This window comes from Ochotona curzoniae, unplaced genomic scaffold, assembly GCF_017591425.1.
Source record: "Ochotona curzoniae isolate NIBS_2020 unplaced genomic scaffold, NIBS_Ocur_1.0 scaffold_461, whole genome shotgun sequence".
Lineage (NCBI taxonomy): Eukaryota > Metazoa > Chordata > Mammalia > Lagomorpha > Ochotonidae > Ochotona > Ochotona curzoniae.
In genome coordinates, this window is record NW_024467120.1 from 3,281,601 (window position 1) to 3,289,389 (window position 7,789).

Here is a 7,789-nt window from a genome sequence, read left to right on the forward strand (position 1 = left end):
GGGCCGTCCTCAACTGCTTTCCCAGGCCACAGGCAGGGAGCTGGAAGGGAAGCGGGGCTGGCGGGATTAGAACCGGCGCCCATATGGGATCCCGGGCGTGCAAGGCGAGGACCTTTAACCACTTGTGCCACCGCGCCATGCCCCATTATTTAAAAACTATTAAAAGCATACTTTATTCTCAATATCTTGCCCTGACCACCAAGGACAATTGAGGTCATTCCACATAGCTATGATAACTCCATCCTACATGGCCAGACACTTAGGCTAATGATGCAAGGATTGTGTCTCTTTGTCAGTCAGGTTCAAATTGGCATTCTAAATGATTTCCAAAGAAAGACTAACTACCCAAGAAAGATGCTCCGATAACCCCAAGGCAGTGACAAGAGGCCTGGATGGGACTGTGTATGGCCTGGGAGGTTCCAACTGCAGCTGAATCCCCATACACAGATGCTATATAGTGTCAGGCCTCCATTTACTCACTTACTTAGAGCATCCTTGTCCTGCCTTTCTGATAGACAACCATCCACTTACTAAAATTAACTCAAGGAATTGAGGGAGCAGTCGAGTGGGGCTCTACAAGGTTTTAATTATTGGACTCATGAGATTATTTGCTTATCCAAAAGCTAATACCTTAGTTTTGTCACTAGGGTTTTATTTTCCCAAGCCCTAGCAAAAAGTAACAGCATCCCCCAGCCCCGCCTCCCCAAAGCCTTGAGGTTCATCCGAACTCACTTTGTCATCGTCAAAATCCCCTAAAGGACAGCATACTGTTGACAGCATCTCTCTCAAAGGAGAGCCATGAACACTATAGACCAACCAGAAAGTTGGACATGAGCTAAATACGCACCTTGGAGCCCCCAACTTTAATAGAAACCTTCACCTCTAACTCCGCGAGGAATCCAGGAACTAGGTGACAGCTGTCTGGCTCCTTGACCTCTGTGTTGTAGTAAACATCTCCTTGCTTCCATCACCACAGCATCAGAGACTGGTTTCCTGCACATCCACTGAGTAAACCTTCCTTAGCAGCTCTTCTGACAGGTTTTGGAGAGCGTTTTAGATCAAGACTGCCAAGTGTCATGCCAAGGACTGGGCAGTCAATGAAATGAAGTTGAGAGAGATGGCCTCTGCCCTGTGTTTTATGTACACAAAGTTTCCACACAGCTGCCCTGTGACACATCCTTGTCTCCTTGGTTAAGGGCATTCCAAATCTAATCTACTAACTAGGACTTCTTTATAAGGCATTCATACCATGTCAGATAGGAAAAACCCAAGAGAGCCTATACCAAATTCAACTTGCATTTTCCTAGCCAACTGAGAAGTCCCAGTGCTGGTAAATGTGGACATAGACATTGAACAAGTCACCAAAGGCCATTAACATGATCCACTGTCCTGGCCTTGTCCTTGTGGCTACAGGATGGGCCCTACAGGCACAGCATGATAATTACCTTCCACAGGAACACGAGGGGAAAGAACAAGACAAGCAACATGTGCCAGCAGAGATGGCTTGCTTTTCTGAGAGCATATTTTATAGGCTTTCATTATGCCACCATCTGGGTCACTTGGTCACTGCTACCTGAGGAAGAACCTAAGGATGTGAGTCTCACTCTGTAAAAACTAACATTCTCAGGCCCGGCTCGGTGGCGCAAGTGGTTAAGGTCCTCGCCTTGCACGCCCGGGATCCCATATGGGTGCCGGTTCTATCCCAGCAGCCCCGCTTCCCTTCCAGCTCCCTGCCTGTGGCCTGGGAAAGCAGTCGAGGACAGCCCAAAGCTTTGGGACCCTGCACCCATGTGGGAGACCCAGAAGAGTCTCCTGGCTTTGGATCGGCATAGCATCGGCCGTTGCACTCACTTGGGGAGTGAATCATCGGACGGAAGATCTTCCTCTCTGTCTCTCCTCTTTGTATATCTGCCTTTCCAATAAAAAAAATAATAAAAATAAACCTTAAAAAAAAAAACCTAACATTCTCTTTGAAAAAGCAAGGTTAATTTTGGACAAGCAATGAACTAATCAAGAATGTTTTGGGAAGATTTAACATAGGTGCAGGGTGTCATGTAAATAAGATGAAAACATAAGGGAAATCACATCACTGTGCAAACTTTCCTTGCAGGTCAACTTTTTCAACTAATTCTTTAATTGAACAATTTCCCTGATTCGTGAATCAAATTCCCAGAGAAGGAAATACAGATTTTTTTTGTCATTGAAAATACTATATGTGCCAGAGGTTGGTTATCTGGAAATTACTGATGACAATTTTGTCCAAAGTTTGATGCCTATTTGGCAATACATGGTTCACCCTGGTACTACCACTCACCTAAGTCCACGTGCTTCACATAAGAACACCCAGTCTCTCCTTGGTTTCTGACATGCTCCACTGAAGCTTAATAATCCCAACATCCATTTTCTGTCAGCCCAGGGTATGCAGGCCCACCCAAATCCAGTTCCACTGAAAAATGCATGGCCATAAAAGGGATTTGCTGCAATGTGTTAGACTCATCTTTGAGGTTATGTGGCATAATGGATCTGGAAATAATGTTTCAATTTCCTTTTACTGCATGTTGCAGAGCAATTTCTTGTTAACCAACAGACTTTGTGTTTTGTTATGTTTTAGCACAAATAGCCAGGGACAAATCCTTCAACAGAATACATCTGAGGGACGAATTGTCCAATTGCTCTTTTTGGGAAACAGAATGAATAGTATGGATTCGGAATTGCCTATAATATGGATCTTCAAGGTCAAAAATATTTGCTTCATGAAAGGAATCTCAACACGAATAGCCGTTAGGGACATACAAACCCATATTAAAATGAGACATCATCTCATACTCATGAAGATGCCTATTCTGTTTTCTTTTTTTTTAAGCAGATATGACAAGTGTTGATGAAGATGTGAAGAAGTTGAAAGCCTCGTGTACCGCTGGTGGAGAGGCAGGGTGGAGAAGGCACTGGCAGACAGTGTGGCAATTTGCAAAAAGAGGGTCAGCATAGAATTACTAAATGACCCAGCAATCCTGCTCCTAGATATGACCCCAAAACAGTGGGAAATAGGGACTTAAAATGATACTTGTAGGCCAAGGTTGGAAGTTGGCCAAGTGTCCACCACTAGATAAATGGATAAACAAAATGTGGTTCGTATCACACAATGGGATATTATGCCACCATAGAAAGAATGAAATGCTGATACAGGGATAAAATCGATCAATGACCCAAATTTCCGGACACAAAGGAATAAATACGTGATTCCGCCTCTATGAACTATCTATAATAGACAAACTTACAAAAACAATCACATTAGCAGTTCTCTGGGACCACCGAGAGGGTAAAGGTGCTGGTTACTCCAGGTTTCCAGCGTTTGCATTTAGGATGAGAAAAACAAAGTTGAAAAACTGAGTAGTAGTGACAGTGGCACAATATTGTCACTACAAGTAATAGCACTGCACTCTACAGTTAAAAATTACAGGAAGGAGCTGGGCATTTAGTCTAGAGGTCAAGAGAGCTGGCTGGAATGCCTGCCTCCTGCGTCGGAGTGCCTGGGTTTGAGCTGTGGCTCTGCTCCCCACTCCAGCTTCCTGCTCAGACGCGTCCTGAGATGCAGCAGTGGGAGCTCGGGCAGTTGAGTCTCTGCCACCCACGTGGAAGCCATGAACTCATTTGCCGGTTTCCAGCTTCACCTTGGCCCCAGCCCGGCCTTTGTAGGCATCCGGGAGTGAACCAGTGGGTGGGCTATTTCTCTTCCCGTTCGGTTCTCAAATAAACATAAAATCCTCAAAATGTTTTAAATGTCGAATTGTGTTGTATATAAAAAGAGAGAAATAGTATTACAAAAGCAATACTATCAAAGCCTCATCCACCTGTTGTGCTCTCTCCTGCCCAGGACAGAAGTGGCATTTTCAAGAAGCAACATGGTGGGTGATGATGTCATCTTCTTGACAGCAAATGGAGTGTGAGCCTATCATATTTTTACGGTTTTTTATGTTTTAGTCTACAAGAGAAGGACTTTTGATATAATCCTGTATGCAAAGGTTGTTTTTTTTTTTTAGGGTTTTTCACAATTTTTAAGGATTCTTAAGCCAAAAGGATTAAGAACCACAGGTGAGGTCAGTTCCTTAAGGAAAATGCCTACATAACCTGTATTGATTGAGATTCGCTTGAAGCAACAGCTGGATAGAGGCGGTTGAATTCCAGTTAGATCGTGAACTCTAAAAGCAACCTAGGCAGGAAGGAGTGGAGGACATACTCCAGCTTAGGAAACCACTTGAAACTGTGGGTTTAAATTTTTTTTCTACTGAGTACAGTAGCGCACGACATATTTAAGTCTGATGTACTTTACCTTTTTCTCAAGAAGGCGCAGGTGAATGTGAATGAGGATTACATCATCAAAAGGGTACCTTTCCATTCTCTCTCTCTCTCTTTTTTTTTAATAAGCTCCTGGGTTGTTCCTGTTTGCTTTTTAATTGTTTGTTTTTAATTACCCATGACTCTGGCTCTGTCAATTATAATAGAGATATCTATTTTTCATTGCTCTGGTTTCCTTCATTTTCAAAAGTTCTATGTTTGGGACATGTGTAAGCTTTTCTGTGACTTACAAGGGAAGTGTTTTCTTTTACAAACAGCTCCCTTCTAGAACTCAGTTTTTTTTTCTCCTGCTGAACAATTGCACTCAGCCGATAGTGGATGTTCCTTTCAACTCCAAGCACAAAGCCGGAGCAGATGTCACCCATCTGAAAACGGAAGTGAGAGGGCAAGGTCACAGCGCATGCCTCGCAACTGCCACAGCCAGGCACGGACACCTGCCTGCCCAGGGCTGGCTTCTAGAACAGACAGCCCATGCGGTCTGTCCAAGCCTGGCACTGGGTTTGCTGCTCTGTGGTGGCACAAGGTTGAAACTCGAAGGGTTTTGGGGGCAAGCAATTCTATTTTTCCTTATGCATTAGACCAACGAATTTGTAGCTTCTGTGATGGGTCCTTATTATACAAGTACTAACAAATCCTCTTTCTTCAATTTGCAAGCTAATTCCTATAAACAATTTCACCTCTTTACATCTCAGCGTTACCTCGTATGAAGTGATGATTGGAATAACTGCACCAACGTTGCACAGTTGTCAGAAGAGGCAAAAGATTTTTAAAAATACTAGTATAACACCTAAAGTGCAGGAAAAACACACACTAAAGGGTGACAATTACTCTTGCCTACATCTCCTTTATTAAATTTGTTGAACAAAGTGTATTTTTAAAGATTTACATGTTCATTTTGAAAAACCAAAGTTACAGAGAAAGAGAGGTAGAAAGAGGGAGAGAGAGAGAGAGAAAGAGATTTTCCATCTGCTGGTTCACTCTCCAGATGACCACAAAGTTCTGTGCTGGGCCAGGCTGAAGCAAAGAGCCAAAAACTTTATTGGGGTCTTCCTCATGAGCAGCAGAGACAGAAACATGTGGGTCATGACTGGTTTTCCCATGTCATTAGCAGAGCAGAACAATCTGAACACAAAAACACAAACCAGTGCACATGTGGGAGGCTGGTGTCACCACAGGCAGTGGTGTTACCCACCATGCCACAACACTGGCCCCTGAACAAACTATTTGAGCACCTTCTGTGTTTTTTTAAGGAATTGTCCCAGGCATTTGGGATGTAAACAAAATGGACAAAGATTCCCATTCTCCAAGAACTTCATTTGCATGGCTGTTAGATGACGACTGCTGACCACCCACTAGTGGAAGAATATTAGCAAGTTGTCGGAAGTTGTAACGGAAACTTTATTGGAGAATCCGCTACTGGGCCCCCTTCTCACAGGGAAGAGGGAGGAAGCGAAAGGGGAGGGCCGAGATACGTGTTGGGGAGTCTTATACTTCTCTGGACACAGGGGCTGGCAAAGGGGCTGTCTGTGCCCTGGTTGAGTAAGGAATGTCCGTTCGGGTGTGTCATCGATCGGCTAGAATCCCACCAGGCCGGTGACGTAACTGGCTCTTGTGACCCCTCTCTGCTCCCGCTGAAGCCTGAGCGACATGCCTCGTCTGGAGGGGACCCAGTCCCTCCCCTCCAGGGCCCTGGGCAACCATCAATGGGTATGAGAAAAGATTTTACAAAATGATGATAATAATGGATGTAATTTAGAGAGGTAGAAGGGTAGCCAGATGTAAACATGATGGATAAAAGACGAGAAACAAACCAGGAGTTACAGGTAGGTCATCAATAAGGAGATTCCTTAAAAACCACAAGAAGATTGTGGTTTGAACAAACTCATGGAGGAAGGAAGAGAATTCACTAAGTGGATGTCTGAGGAAAGTATTCCAGAAGCGGCTTCCCGGGTAATGCAGGGCAAGGCATAAAATGGAGCCTCCACTGAAGCTCCACCCTCCGGACAAGGGCTGGGGAGTCCACCAGCCAGTGCAAAACGCGATGCCATTAGCAGTCGCTGGAACGTTTCACAGCGCTGCAGGTTGCAACCCAGACCCGCGCCTGCATACATGGGATACCATGCAGTTAGCAGAATTGTTCATCTGTAAAATATAATCTTGAGAATCAAGACAGAATCATAACAATCTGGCACATATTATTTCTGCTTACCAAGAGGACAGCTTCCTGTACGCCTCCCAGCCCTGGACATGATCCAGTCCGATCAGGAAAGCGGGTCGAAGTCCATGGAGAAGCAGATAAAGAGAGGAGACTAAAGCCAGAGGCAGATCTTTCTAATGGGGAAGTGTTAGCACCAGAAACCACTCTAGGTCCATCCTGTATGGTGACAATGGTGAGGTTTTCCTTAAAAAAAAAATTGAAAAACATCCTGTAGCACTCCAGACCTTGGTACCTGCTCCACTTCAGATGTAACTGAGGACCTGAAGCAGGTGGTCACAGCTGGCAGTTTCCATTAAGATTCTTATGTCTGCTCTGGGCAAAATAAATAGAACAAGCTAAGCTCTTTAGAGAATAAGTTCAAAAACAAGATCGACCCCTGTTTTAGAGTGCCGAATTGCCAAACAGGAGGCAGGAAAAGAAGGAGGAAGCGGGGGAGGAAAAGATCACACAAAAGAATTGGCTTGCTGGGGCCAGTGTTGAGGCGCAATGCATTAAACTGCTGTCTGTGATGCCAGCATCCCATATGGGCGGATGTTCAAGTCCTGGCTGCTCCACTTTTGATCCTGGTGCTTGCAAATGGACCTAGTAAATCAGAAGAAAACATCTGTAGTACTTGAGCCCCTGCTACTCATGCGGGAGACCTCAATAGAATTTCAAGCTCCTGGCTTTGACCTGGCCCAGCCCGCTCGCTAGCCATTGTGGCTGTCTGGTGGAATGAACCAGCAAATGAAAGCTCTCTCTCCCTGACCCTCCCTCTCCCTATAATGCTGCCTTTCTTGTAAAAAGTTAAGTCTTTAAAAACGTCGAGTTACTATTCTACTGGTGTTAATCTCAAGTTAACCTCCAAATTCAAGATCAGGGAGCAAATCATTAGCCTACAAATTGCTTAAAATGCATGATCCAAACCAAAATAGAGATGAAATTTTCTTCCAGACCTTTTTTTTTTTATCGGAAACTCAGATTTACAGAGAGAAGGAGAGACAGAGAAAGATCTTCTATCTGATGGTTCACTCCCCAAGTGGCCACAACTGCCAAAGCTGAGCCAATCTGAAGCCAGGAGCCAGGATCCTCTTCCATGTCTCCCACACGGGTGCAGGGTCCCAAGGCTTTGGGCCGTCCTACACTGCTTCCCCCAGCCACAGACAGGGAGCTGGATGGGAAGTAGACCAGCTGAAACATAAACCAGAGTCCATATGGGATCCTGGGCACTTGCAA